The 14942-nt window shown below is 36.1% G+C and overlaps 1 protein-coding gene and 1 pseudogene across 2 annotated transcripts in view; both read left to right on the top strand.

Annotated features, from left to right (window-relative positions):
- Window positions 1–14942, top strand: part of FUT8 (fucosyltransferase 8) — a 212372-nt gene that overhangs the window by 41977 nt on the left and 155453 nt on the right. The gene's annotated exons all lie outside the window — the stretch shown is intronic.
- On the top strand, window positions 6235–6687 carry LOC117023486 (oligosaccharyltransferase complex subunit OSTC-like; annotated as a pseudogene).

Here is a 14942-nt window from a genome sequence, read left to right as displayed (position 1 = left end):
TTTTATTTTTCATTGAGGTATAAAGTTAGATTATTTATTTGAGCTCTTTTTTCTTAATGTGGGCATTGATTGCTACAAACTTCCTTTTTAGAACTACTTTCGCACATCCTAAGTTTTGGTACATTTTCTTTTGTTTTTCATTTGTGTAAATACATTTTTTTATTTTTATTTTTATTTCTTCCTTGACCTATTGGTTGTTCAGAAGCATGTTCTTGAATCTCCACATATTTGTGAATTTTCCTGTATTCTCTTAATTAACTTCTAATTTCATACCATTGTCATTAGAAAAGATGCTTGATATGATTTTAGCTTTCTTAAATGTAATAAGACTTGTTTTGTGGCCTGTTTGTTATATGATCTATTCTGGAGACTGTTCCACATGAGCTCGAAGAGAATGTATTCTGCTGTAGACGTTTTTTAGGGAAAGGCCAGGATCTGGGTGTTTCTGTATGGTCCTTCTGCACTGAGCCCTGGGGGTTAGCCACTTAAGAACTGTTTCTTTGATTGCTCTGGTCTTGTGGGATCTGTGAAAGCAAGCCTCACTTGCTACCTGAACCAGGCGGCAATCAAGGGGTGCATCCCCTGGCTGGCAGTAGCCTCTTTCAGAGAAACACTGGGGGATAGACATTTCTGTCTGTTACCTCTGAGTTGAGCCCTGGGAGTATAGGCATAGCAGTCCTTCTTTGTTTGCTATAGTCTTGTGGGTCTCCTAGATGCAAGCCCTGTAGGCTTTTAGAGCTAGGTGTTTTAGAGGGCACATTTCTTGGATGGAAGTTTTAAAAGTTGGGGCACTAGATGTTGGGTCCAAACCCTTCTCTTCAGGGAGAAGCTAGTAGTTGTGAATTCCCTCTCAGATCTGTATTGCTGTGCTAGGAGTGGGGTTTATGGCGAGAGTGTGTTTTAGCTTTTCCTTCCTGTTTGATGTAGGTTTTTTTCTTGTTCTCCCCAGGTGTAGTTGTCGCTCAGCCAGTTTCTGGATTTCTTTCAGAGGGATTTGTTTCATGTTTAGCTGTAATTCAGTGTGTCTGTGAGAGGAAGTGAGTTCAGGAGCTTGTAAGCCGCTATTTTGGACCAGAATCAGATTTGTGATTTTTAAGTTATTGTCCCTTTTAATGAATAATTATTCAGGGAATTAACTGAGATGCCTACCATGACACGAAATGTGATATAAAATAACACAAAAGTGTATACCTTCATTTGTGTTAGTGCGTGATGTACATTTTTTTTTATAGTAAATACATGATTTGGGAATATATTTGGAATGATATCAAAAGGATTCTATGTCTTGTTCATTGGTATCAGACATATATGTAATTGGGGTCACAGACTTGTCTCATAGTTACATAAAATAGATGGCAAGGTAAGGGAGAAGAAACGTAAAATGTGAGCTTCTGCAAAAATACCAGAGAAAAAAAATGCAGTGTTCTTTCTAATGTACTTTTTTAATGTTAAAAAAAATTAAGAACTCCCAAAACCCAATAAAGTTGAGAATGCTTCTCGCATTTATATATTGTAGTTGCAGAGCAAAAACAATAGAATATTAATTAACTATATAGTAAAAAATAGCTTTTAACTATGAAGAAGTCCTCCTACTAAATTCTTCAGTTTATTAAAACCACTTTTGGTTATTATTTTTTAAAAATGTATTTTTGTATTCCAAAAATAGGTTCAGAACAGCTGTAATTACAGCTGCAGATTTAGTCAAAAGAGCGGTTTTTTAAAGACTTCTCACTCCTCTTTTGCATCTCTTTTCCTCACCCCGAGTAACCCAAATTTAGTTGTAAAAGTTTTGGTAAGCTCAGGATTCCCAAAACTGGAGTGCCATATGTTTTAACTGTATGCAGATGTGATGATTATATGTGACTCTTTATTAAAGTTCCCAATCACTTTTAGTTCTCCTATTATGTGTACAGTTCAATGATTTTTGTCAGCTTGTTTCTGCATTGAATTTTATAGATATATGTTTAGTGACTTATCAAGGCCCAGGCATCTGCTAAAATTAATTAGAGGAATAATAGTTTTTCAATCTAAATTTGAGCTCATATTGACATTATTACAAGTTGACTGGAAATATCTGCAAAACTTTACATCTATTTTAAAAAGAAAATATTTCGTTAAATTTTACTCTAATAAGAAATTGCCTTTAACTTTGTCTAAAAACAAATTTGGTAAATCTTAATATTTGGAGCAAGTTCTATTATAATAAATCAGAAATTAAATACACATTCCATGTTAGTGCTTCCTTCACTCTCCCTTCTTGTAGCTTTATGATCCTGGGATATGGATGCTCTCCTAAGGTTTGGTTTTCAGTTCATCAGTCGGGGATTGGATATAAAGGTTATGGATGATTGTCGCTAAGAGCCAGGTTTGGGGCCAATCTCCTTTCCCAATTAATGACCATCTCTTTTGCAGATGCTAGTTATGCTGGATATCAGTCAGGGGCTATCATAACATAACTTGGATTCTAACCAGAATTTTATGGTATTATCTTCTCAGAATTTGGTTCAGAATTGTAGTGATTTGCTGTTCAGTCACACAAAAAGAAATCGAGAGTCTCTGCCAAAGCTAACGATTTAAAACTGTCAGGTAGGAAAGCAAGCGAAACACGCCTGTGTGGGCACAGCAGCGTGTTCAAAGTGATAAGGGTACAAGGATGTATGGTTCTTACCTTCAAGTTACAGTGGGTAGAAAAGGTGCAAATATGTACATTAAAGTAATAAATCAACTTTTAGAGGGTAAATAAATTTGGATTTAAATCCCCAGACTCAAGAATTCTTTAGATCTTAAAGAAATTCAAAAGATCTAGACCAACTTTCTTATTATTACACACAAGGAAACTCATTTCAGAGAAGTTGAGTGAATTATTATTATTATTATTATTATTAAGATTTTATTGGGGAAAGGGAACAGGACTTTATTGGGGAACAGTGTGTACTTTCAGGACTTTTTTCCAAGTCAAGTTGTTGTCCTTTCAATCTTAGTTGTGGAGGGTGCCGTTCAGCTTCAAGTTGTTGTCCTTTCAGTCTTAGTTGTGGAGGGCACAGCTCAGCTCCAGGTCCAGTTGCCGTTGCTAGTTGCAGGGGGCACAGCCCAGTATCCCTTGTGGGAGTCGAAACCAGCAACCTTGTGGTTGAGAGGACGCACTCCAACCAACTGAGTCATCCGGGAGCTCAGTGGCAGCTCAGCGGCAGCTCAGCTCAAGGTGCCGTGTTCAATCTTAGTTGCAGGGGGCGGAGCCCACCATCCCTTGCGGGACTCAAGTAGTTGAACCAGCAACCTTGTGATTGAGAGCCCACTGGCTCATGTGGGAATCGAACTGGCAGCCTTCAGAGTTAGGAGCATGGAGCTCTAACCGCCTGAGCCACCGGGCTGGCCCCGAGTGAATTATTTTAAGTCATTGATTAAATAGGAGATTTATAGGGCATTCTAAATATGAACTTAGGAGTGACAGACAATAGGTAGCAAGTTAACTTTGCTTTATAATCTTGGATGTCAGGTAATGTTGATTGATTGATCATTGTATGCACTTATAGAGAAAGTGCTGGTTCTTTTGTCATGAGTCTAGTGGGACTATCAGCAGAATGTGGACTTATATAGTAGGTTATTTTTAGAGAGGGTAAAATCGAACAAAAGCCTTTTCAGAGAATACTGGTTAATTCAAATGAGTAGTAAAACACCTTCATTAAGACAGAGTAAGGAAACTATGTTAACAAAAGTGCATAACTTTTAAAACAGATTGGCCTGTAGGTCTGAGGGAAGATAGCAGGTAAAATTTCCGATGGAGTATAATTTTGATGATGAAGGTAGAACTAATTATGTGAAAATAAAGGAAGAAACCTAACAGAAAGAAACCTTTTGGAAAGAAAATAAAACTTTGAGATTTTAATAAGATAGGAAAAAATGAAATGTGACAAGCAATTTAATTTTATTTAAGGACTGCCATACATTTATCTCATCATCAGAACTTGTCACTGTCGTTCATCTTCTTCCTTCCCCACTGATTCTGAGAAAGTGTGATGTGGTACAGTACAGTGTTCTGGCCTTGGCAGCTATGGCCAAGCATGGTCTCTAGGACTCAAAGTTTGCCCATTAAGATACACAAAAGTGAATAATTTTGAATGAGTTACTAAGACTTCTGAGTTTCAATTACCTCACAAAAAAATGTCTCTCATATGAGTATAGGATTTTTGGGACAATCAAATGAAATCACATGAAAGTGTTTTAAAAACTGACGACTTCACAAAGGTAAATAATATTATTTTTTATAACTGTGGATTCAATCCAGCATGACAAATATTTGAGTATCCAGTATGTCGGAATCAGGGTTGTAGACTTTTGTATTCAGGAATATGTAGTCCTTGACTTTAGGATACTTTCTGTCCAATTTGGGGAAGAAGGAAACAAAATATGTAGTGCAAATATCTATAATAATATGACAATATGAAAGGGATAATGAGAGGTTCAGCTGACCTAGATTTTGGCTTAAATTAAACCTACCCACCTGAATCTAAGTCCATCCTTGGTATGCCAGAAGTGACAAAGTGAGCATTTTGACCTTTTCATATGTTTTCTGCTTTTTGAGCTTTTAGGTAAGAATGGACAGATTTTTTTCTCCCAAAAGGGTTTATTCTTATTATTTTTATTAAAGTGTAGTTGGCATAAAATACTATATTAGTTTCAGGTGTGAATGGACAGACTTTTAACTTGGGTTGCCGTATAGTGCAAGTCTACACTTGGGTTTTCCAATAGCTGTACATAGGAGCTTGTTGACTTTTTAGGTGTATAGTAATGAGTCAGTAGCTGAGTCATATGCCACAAAGAATGTACAATTTTTAGACTTGATGAATATTGTCAATGGGGTAGGTCCCCGATTTTAAGATCTGAGTTAGCTGCCTTGACAATGGCATAGAGGATTAAAGGGTGACTTTAAGAATATTTACTCCAACCCCCTTGAAGTTACCTTTTACAGGATCCTAGAATTAGCTTGACTATTTCTCATAGTCAGGAATCTTTCTGTTGTATGATACCGTAAACTTTCTTATGGGCTCTTGTGTTTGGAGTTTTTTGTTTTTATCAGCCCCAAATGACCCTCCCCTCCATCTGTTGTTCTATTTTCTTTATGTTTTATTGAATATGCTGCAGGCTTGACTGAGGAAAGAATTTGTTGATAGAGCATCCAGGACTACAAAGAGGAGAACGATAGGCTCAGGAAGCAGGATATAAAAGGAAATAATGATAACAATAATAGCTAGTACTTATTAGCCCCGAAGTACCAGGTGCTGTTCTAAATGCTTTTCTTTTATTATCTCACAACCTATAGTATTGATATTTTAATATAAATATTATTTAAATAAAACATTAATATTAAATGACAACTTAATAGTATTTACCTTTGTTACAGACTTAGGGAACTGAGCTATAGTGCTTTGCACTTTGGGAGGCAGGTTTCCTGCTAAGGTTATTTAATTCTAGAGATCAAATCTTTAACACTACCACATATTGCTTCTTCGTGATAGCTTGGAGGCCCCTTTGGGAAAAATTCTCTGCTTTCCTTTCTCTGAGTGTGATAGCCATTAGAGATATAAGATGAATATTTAAGGCCAGTAACTTGGGTGGGGTGGGGGAGGTGGGGGATGTGAAGTACTATAGAATATATTTGACAGTTTAGGATTGAATGAAGGTATCAGAAAGGAGAGAAACTGAATATAACTTACTTTGCAAATTGGAGGAAAGGGAGATTTGATTAGACTATTGTAATGACTGGATTTTATGATGCCATAAGCATGAACGCTTGATATATGCATAGTTAAGAGCTTATGATCACTAGTATATAGCCTGGCACTGTCCAATGGAAATACAATATGAATATATGTAGTTATACATTTTCTGCCACATTAAATAAGGTACAAAGAACAGGTGAAATTAGTTTTAATAATATATTTCATTTAACCTAATATAAACATTATTTCAACAACTATAATAAAATAATATAAAAATATCAATGAAATACTCTATATTCTTTTATTTCTAATAAGTCTTTGAAATCGGTGTGTATTTTATAGTTACACCATTTCTCAGTTCAAACTAGCTGTATTTCACATGCTCAATGGCCACTTTTGGCTACTGACTACCCTACTGGATAGTACAATTCTATACCATTAGAAAATAAAAGATTGAGTGTTTTCCGATGGTGTGTGGGGCTCCAGTCCGAGAACTGCCCTTGCCACCACCAACATGGAGACTTTGTACCAAGTCCCATTCTTGGTGCTTGAATGCCCCAACCTGAAGCTGAAGAAGCTGTCCTGGGTGCACATGCCCTCGGTCATGACGGTGTACGCTCTGGTGGTGGTGTCTTACTTCCTCATCACTGGTGGAATAATTTATGATGTCATCATTGTTGAACCTCCAAGTGTTGGCTCTATGACTGATGAATGTGGGCAACAAACAGAGACCAGTAGTTTTCTTGGTCTACAGAGTACACGGTCAATATATTACGGAAGGACTTGCATCCAGCTTCCTGTTTACAATGGGAGATTTAGGTTTCATAATCCTAGACTGATCCATGCACCGCACATTCCAAAACTCAATAGAGTTCTTCTATTCATTGGATTTGTCTGTGTGCTATTGAGGTTTTTCATGGCTAGAGTATTCATGAGAATGAAACTGCCAAGCTATCTGATGGGTTAGCGTACCTTTTGAGAAGAAATCCGTGGATACTGGATTTGCCCCTGTTCATGAAATTTTAAAAACTGTACCAGTCCTCTGATACGAAATGTGCAATATAGAAAAGGATGAAAAGCAGCAGAAAAGCATCTAGTAGAAACAATGGGAAACATAACATAGAATGTCTTCTTTGTATCAAAGAGACAAGCTTATCACAGTATTTTTTCCTGCTGACCTATACTGACGTACCAACAATGTTAAATAGCATTTTCTTATTCCATTTCTACAACTATAATTTTGAATAGAGTGATTATTTTTTACAACCCCTTAACATTTTTTGGAGATGACATTTCTGACTTTCAGAAATTAATGTGACAGGAAGCCAGATCCCATAAGCTGAGAAGTCTGGACAGCCGATCTCAGTTTTACCCATGGTACTTTGTCTTTAAACAGAATGTGTGACAGTACATTAGTTCAGATATGTATGTAAGACAGTTTCCTGAACAAGAAGGTGAATGAAAAGATCAGGAATAAAGAATTTTATAATTAAAAAAATAGAAGATCGATGCTGTTGCTATGTTCATTAACAATTTCTGATTGAATTACAAATGGATGGCTTCTTCTCCCTCGGCATAGCAGTGAGGGGCAGTCTGGGCTGAAAGGCCTCATCATTCAGTTGTGTGCCGAGAATCTTCAGGAGGAGAATGTATTTTACATTTGGTGAGAAGCGGTGGGGAGAGATTTACCAAATGTTTAGGCTTCCTGCTGTTTGCGGTGCTGCTGTTTGGGTGTTATTTAGCTGGAGGGATGGTGCTTTTTCTGTAGACAGAGCTCTGGAGAAGCACAAAGTTACTTTTGAAACATGGTGTTTGTTGGTTCAGGGATTCTGTGTCTCTGTCTGGAACATTTCATGTCACTGATTTACATTTTGTGGGATTTAATATATTTAAGATTACATTCCTCGGGTAAGAATTTCTAAAATCTGCTTTTTCCTCCAAAAAAAAAAAAGAAACAAAACCCAAAACAAAACAAAACCCAACTAATAAACTTACCACATAAAAAATAATAAATCTTTCCTAACTATAAAAGTATAATATGTATTCTTTGTAACAATTTAGGTAATGGAGAGACCTTCTTTTACCTGTTTCACAAACAGATCTCCAGTGGAAGGAAGTGTTTTCATGTTCTCACTTTGGTTTCCTCCTGTAGTACTGGGTTTCTGGGGCAGCAGAACTCCAGTGAATCAGCCTCTCTGGTTTGTATGGGGCAAGTAGTGAAGATTTTATTTCCTTTAAGGAGAGAGTGAACAAATGTGTACTTCCTGGCTGTGTTACATTTTTCTGTTGTTTGTATTATATTACAAAGAGTCTAATTTTAATGCATTTGATTAAAAAATCTTTTTATAGAGTTATCTGTAAAATTGTAAGATTTATAGAACTATTAGTAAATAACAGCTGTAGGACTTGTATTAACTTGTTGAGAGATACCAGGTTAAAATACAAGTTCTGCTGTGTACAATTTAACAGAATAAAGTACACATTTATCATCAGTAATTTCCATTTTCTGAGTTTGTAGTTTTAGTGATATGCTGATGTTATCAGTATATGAATATAATCTTTTTGCCAGGATCAATTGTATTTTATTTGTTGTGAATGTAGTCTTGGTTTAAATGGGGGTAAACGAGGTTTGTGGAGACCAATGCTTACCATTTTGGAGGTGGGTGTTGAGAATAGGCAAGCTGGAAATATACTTGGAAGAAAGAAAACAATAGCCACTTGGGAGGAACTTCAGGTGAGGTGAAAAAGATGTTTCAAGAAAAGTTACAAAGTGTTTTTAAAAATAAATGACTTTTAGGTAAAACTTAGTCAGTAAAACTTAGTCATTCAAAACGTAGTCAGATTTTACAGAATTTGGATAGAAAACATCATGTTAGAGAACTTTGGATTTCATATTTACTATGTTCATATTTTATGTGGATAAATATGGAAGTCTCTTAGTTGTTTTGATTTGACACCCTTGTGGCTTCTTAGACTCTTAACTAAGGATCACAGTCCTTAGATGTGGAAGAGTCGCAAAACTGAGTTTGTAATGCCTTTGAGTTAAACAGCTAACACTGAATGACTTTAGACTAGATTCCATTAACCTGGTTGTTCATATTTTCTGCTGGAAGGTTAATAGTTATGTTCACCCATGTCATGGAGTTATTAATTTTTAATGCAGAGTACTGTGAAAATAATAAATACTCTTTAAATATTAAGTATTATATTTATTAGAACATTCCTTAATACAAAGGAGTTCTTTCATTAACCCATACTTAATTTTGGTTATTATAATTACTGGTCCTTAACCACCCATCATACGAGGTCTGATAATTAAGTTCGCAAACTCATCCTAGAAAAAGTGCTACATACCTCATTGCTGAATACCGCTATGGTCACCTTCGAAGTACTCCCCTTGGGAAGCTGTGCACTGACACCAGCACCTAGTTCACTCTTCAAAGCAATTTTGGAACTCTTTCTCTGGAATGGCCATCAGAGCTGTCGTTGTATTACCCTTGATGTCTTGAATGTCATCAAAATGTCTTTCAATATTCCCTTATCTTCAGGTAAAGAAAGAAGTCATTGGGGGCCAGATCAGGTGAATAGGGAGGGTGTTCCAATACAGTTATTTGTTTACTGGCTAAAAACTCCCTCACAGACAGTGTCGTGTGAGCTGGTGCATTGTCGTGATGCAAGAGCCATGAATTGTTGGCGAAAAGTTCAGATCGTCTAACTTTTTCACGCAGCCTTTTCATTACTTCCAAGTAGTGAACTTGGTTAACTGTTTGTCCAGTTGGTACAAATTCATAATGAATAATCCCTCTGATATCAAAAAAGGTTAGCATCATCGTTGCAGCAAGTTTGCAAACTGAATTGTCAGACCTCATAGTGTCCTATGCCTGTATTTCTTTAATTCTTACTCATATAGAACATTTGTGAGAGTGTGCCTAAGATGTGATTGACCTGCAGATGACTTAGGAAAGTTCTTGTCAAAAGGGTGGTTATAACTGTGGAATGGTTTCTATCTGCTGTCGTTGCCCTCTGCTTCAGGAAGTTAGCCTAGTTTAGAGTAAAGAGTTCAGGTTTTGGAGTTACATGGTGATCTTGAATCCTGTCTCTCTCTGCTGCTTAACTCTCCCTGGGCAAGTTACTAAACCTTAGTTTTCTCGCCCGCAACTTGGAAATAATAGCAACCTCTTCTTAGGGTCAATATGAGGACCCACAGAAAATAATATCTCTGTTATTAGGAATAATTGCATCTTATTGCTTCTTTTCTTTAATAAAGATTTATGGTTTTTTAAGAGCAGTTTTATACTCACAGCAAAATTGAGAGGAAGGTACAGAGAATTCCCATGTAACCCCTGCCTCCTCCATTATCATCATTCCCCATCAGAGTGGTACATTTGTTGTGATTGCTGACACAACGTAATCACCCAAAGTCCACAGTTTACTTTAAGGTTCACTCTGTGTCTTGTACATTCTGTGGGTTTGGACAAATGTATAATGATGTGTATCCATCATTATAATAGCGAGTATTTTCACTGCTCTAAAAATCCTCCTCTGTGCCTATTCATCCTCCCCTCTACGCCACACCTCCCAGCCCTGGACAACTCCTGATCTTTTTGTTTTTTCCATAGTTTTGCCTTTTCTGGAATGTCTTATAGTTGGAATCATATAGTAAGTATGTAGCGTTCTTAGATTGGCTGCTTTGACTTTAAGGTTCTTCCATGTCTTTTCATGGCTTGATAGCTCATTCCTTTTTAGCACTGAATAATATTCCACTGTCTGGATGTATCACAATTTACTTACTCATTCACCTACTAAAGGACATTTTGGTTACTTCCAAGTTCTGGCAATTATGAATAAACACCCAGGTGCAGGTTTTTGTGTGGACATTAGTTTTCAACTAACAGATACTTCTTCCATTGAACATTTATTTATTTTAGTCCGACACTGTATTATGTACTTTACATGTAGTATATCATTTAATTCTTATGTATATTATAGATTATGTAAAGTCCACAGCCCATAGAAATACACGTTCAGTAACTGGTTGCTATTATTTTTTTGTGTTAGTTTCAAGGATGTGTAGTTTAATCAGAAGTTGAGGCTGTTAAGATGAGAGATAGGACTTCTCATTCTGAGCAGACTTAAAGGACTTATTGGAAAGGTGGCAGTGCTTTGAAGGTGAAGTATATATTAAAGTGTAAAGGATAGTCTTCATGGTAATCACTTAGGAAGCTTGTTAAAATGTAGAGTTTTGGCTTCATCCTCAGGAACTGAGACTTTATGAATCAGAATCTCTGGTCATGGACCCCAGATTCTGTAATTTTACTAGCTTAATACATAATTCTGATTCACTATGAAGTTTAAGAATCATCTTTTTAATTCTTCCTGATGATTAAGAAATAATTCTAGTGATTTTCAAAGTTATTTTTCTCTATATCATAAGCTTTCTGTTTAATTGGTATAATGGAGGTGGTAATTTTTTTCCATTTAAATTTTTGCACAGGATATATATAATATGAATTTTCTGTGTATTGAAGGTAGTAGAGGTAGTGGTATTTATTCAACTGCTATTTAGTAAATATCATTTATTTGAGGTATACTTTTATTTTTTCATAAATATATCATATTTTATTTTATTATTAATATAGTCTTTTTGAATAGGGTAAGAAAGGAAGGCAGGTTGAGAAGATACTATTACGAAGCTAGACTGACAGGCAAAGAGAGTGGTTTTCTGGTGCTAAGTAGAAGAAAAAAACTAACAAATAATTTACATAACTAATATGAATAATTAAAATCTGACGAGAATTTGCAAGGAGTTATGGGTCATTTTGTTAGTCATATTAGTTAATGAAAGAGTCATATCAGGAATGCTCAGCTTTTACGTTTTTGGCAGTTGCCTTGCCTACCAAGAACACTCTTCTTTTGGGTCTTATCTATGTTGGCTTCCTGGAAAGTCTTACCCCACTCTTTGGAAAATCAAGTTGCATCCCTCCCAGTGCTTCACGTGGACCTCAGCTTTCTCAGATTCTTCAGGAAAAACCTCATCCAAAGGGACCGATGAATTGCTTCAAGTCATAATGTTAAACTTAGGTGTTCAGAAGACTACATTTCAGTGAATCTTTGCATTGGTATTTTCAGCCCCCAAATCTTTCAGTCTCCAGCATCCACTTTAATAACTTACGGGTTAAGGAACTCTTTTTTTAATATCTGTAGTTTTGTTCATTCTCAGAAACTAGGTCATCGGGCTTTGTCATGGTTAATGAAAAGGGTATTGTACACTTTATTTAGGAGCAAGCTTGGACTGAATGAAGCTAAAACATCGTAGAAATTGTTTCTCTGCTTTAAATACTCATAGGATATAATTTTGCATATTTTAAACTCATTTTATTCACCAGTACAATAATATTTATCTCTCAGAACTTTGGTTATTCTATTGTGCTATTTAGAATTCACATGAATTATTAAAACGTTCTAGTAGGCCTTTTAGTGACAGCCTCTGTCTAACCGCTCCTTTAAAAGTTGTCTTCAACGTTTTCAAAAGTGACATTGGGTCTTACTGGGCCTGGAATTTTTGCTCTATAATGACAGAAGCAGATTGGACCTTTTGGAAGTTAGAAGCAGTAGGGTATGGAAGAGGAGAAAAATCAGACTAAATTTATGTCATGCCTGTTTCATCGTGAAATATATTCATAACCATATGTGCTTTACCTTTCTGAGGGGTGGTGGTGGTAGTTGGAGCAGCTAGGGGGGTGATTTAGGGAGGCATTAAGCAGACTGTATCATGGGGTTTCAGTTATTTCCCATGTGCAGATAACAATGGTTATTACTAAAATTTTTTCGTCCATAGGATAGTCTGATGTACACTATTGGTATGTTTATCACTTTACCCAAAATGACAATGTAGGCATTATAAGTAACCTCCTGAGTTATTATCTTCTCTATCCTGTTCCTTTCTAAGTGTGGGCCACAGATCCATAACAGTATCGATGTAATTACGTCACTTTTATAACTCTGTTGATGTTTTTTTGTAACCTGAGAAAAACACACTGATATTTTCCTTTACTCGTATAGCATTTTTATTACCAATAATTATACTTTCCTCCTGAATGATTTCAGAATGTTTTGGGATGGTATTGGTAAACATAGTACAATTTTGTGGTTAAGAGTATAAGCTCTTAAACAAGATTATGTGGGTTTAGTTCTTAGCTTTGTCACTTAATAGTTGTGTGACCTAGAGCAAGTTATTTTTTTAATATAATCCTTGCCTCAGTTTCCTTCTCTGTAAAATAGGGATTATAAAATTTTCTACGTTACAGACATGTATTGAGAATCGATTAAATCATTTTGTAGAGAACAATGCCTACAAATATTATATCCTAAATAAATAATAGTTATTATTAAATATTATTTTTCACTCACTAAAATAGTATTCTCAGTTTAATAGACTCTAAAAGTAGAAACAATAATTAAAACTTTAGAAAAATTCAATTTAGAAAGTTATTTTTAGGCTAGAGTTTTTGGACTGTCTCACTTACAACCTTTATTAAACTGTAATAGAATGATATTTTTCCAACTTTAATGTGAATACAGATTACTTGGGGATCTTGTTGCCATGTAGATTCTTACTCAGAGGTTTTGGAATAGGCCTGAGATGCTGCCTTCTAGCAAGCTCCCCAGGTAATCTGGATGTAGCCAGTCCTTAGACCATACCTAGTAGTAAAGTGATGGGATGTTCCATTAAGCGTTTTTCAATCCCTCTGTCAGTACACTATAAACGTTGGGGTATTTTTTGGTTTTGTTTTTTTAATAACATGCCTAGGCTCTACGTCAGACCAGTTAAATCAGATCTCTGGCATTAATGTCCTGGCAACATCATCATTTTTGTAAAAAATAGTCTAGATCATTCTCATGTGTGAATAGTATTAAGAACTACTACTTTAGTTAGTAAGTTAAGAAGCTCCATTTTATGTTTTCATTTACTTTATCTTCTATCATTTTAAACATATATAGGGACGATGAAGCATTTTGGGTCAGAACTCTTAAAATGGGAGCCAGCTAATATAGTGGCTTGACGTTATCTTTTCACTAGACTGAGCTAAAAAGTTTGACTCCTTGAACTTTTCTTCATGGATTCTATTTCCTAGTACTTTCATCATTTTTGTAATCTTTGGGTTCTATCTAATTTTTCAACAGTTTCCTGAAAGTATAGTAACTCAAACTCAGTGTAAAACTACTTTAACAAAAGTGAACGATGGCAGAGGCAGAAAAATAAAGTTCCTTCCACTTCTTATACTCTGTGATTTTTTTTATTATTTAAGGGGGGGGACTTGTATTTGTTTCAGACTTTTTATTGACCTTTTCTTTATTTTGGGGGGCTAAAATGTGTTTTCTACCATGATAGTTGTTTCAGTATATTACTCCCTTAGGTTGTGTTTCCAATTCCTTCTTCCTCAGCTGTACTTCTTGCATCCATTTCTCATCTTGCACCTATTGGGGGTAGAGATAGTAAATATTTTCCAATGGACTTTCATGTTTTAGGAAAATAGTTTTCCAAAATGATCAAGATCATGCTGAAGTTTATTCCACCTAGTCATGATGTGTCAATTAGAATCTGGACAGGGAAACAATCCACACTAGATATTTCTGCCAAGAAAATTTAATATAGAGAATGGGTTATATAGGTGTTGGAGGGCTGAACGAGCAAAAGGGGGACACTGGAGTAACACAGAGACAATAATTGCAGAAAGCAGCAACCATCTATAGGGCTGGGGGAAGAAAGAGCTTGGAGTAGAGTTGGGGCTCTACTCCACCTCTGGAGAGGGAATACTGCTGGTACTTCTGAGGGGTATTCGGAGACTGCCAGAAAAAACTGGTGGGTGTCACCACTTGGTCATGCTGGGGTGGAGGGCCTGTGCTGGGACAATGCTGACTGGGAAAAGCAATTTCTCCTTCTACTGCCCTTATTCGTAGTAGGAGGAAGGTAGCCAGCAAAAGAGAAAAATGGTTTCCAGAGTTCTGTTTTCACCGTTACCAAGCTGAGTATTAAAGGGTGAATTTGGAGCTGAGAGATGATAGCTGAATAATCAGCACATATGGCCTTCTCCTCTTCTGGTTACACGATGGCATAGACTTTTGGTCTCTGGGTCTCTTTTGTAGCCACTGGGACCCCACATACTCTTAGTGTCTAGGATTTGGAATGAAAGGATTTATTATTTTAAAATTAACTTGGTT

This window comes from Rhinolophus ferrumequinum, chromosome 6, assembly GCF_004115265.2.
Source record: "Rhinolophus ferrumequinum isolate MPI-CBG mRhiFer1 chromosome 6, mRhiFer1_v1.p, whole genome shotgun sequence".
Taxonomy (NCBI): Eukaryota; Metazoa; Chordata; class Mammalia; order Chiroptera; family Rhinolophidae; genus Rhinolophus; species Rhinolophus ferrumequinum.
Note: the sequence above shows the minus strand (reverse complement) of the source record. Positions and strands in the feature narration are given on the sequence as shown.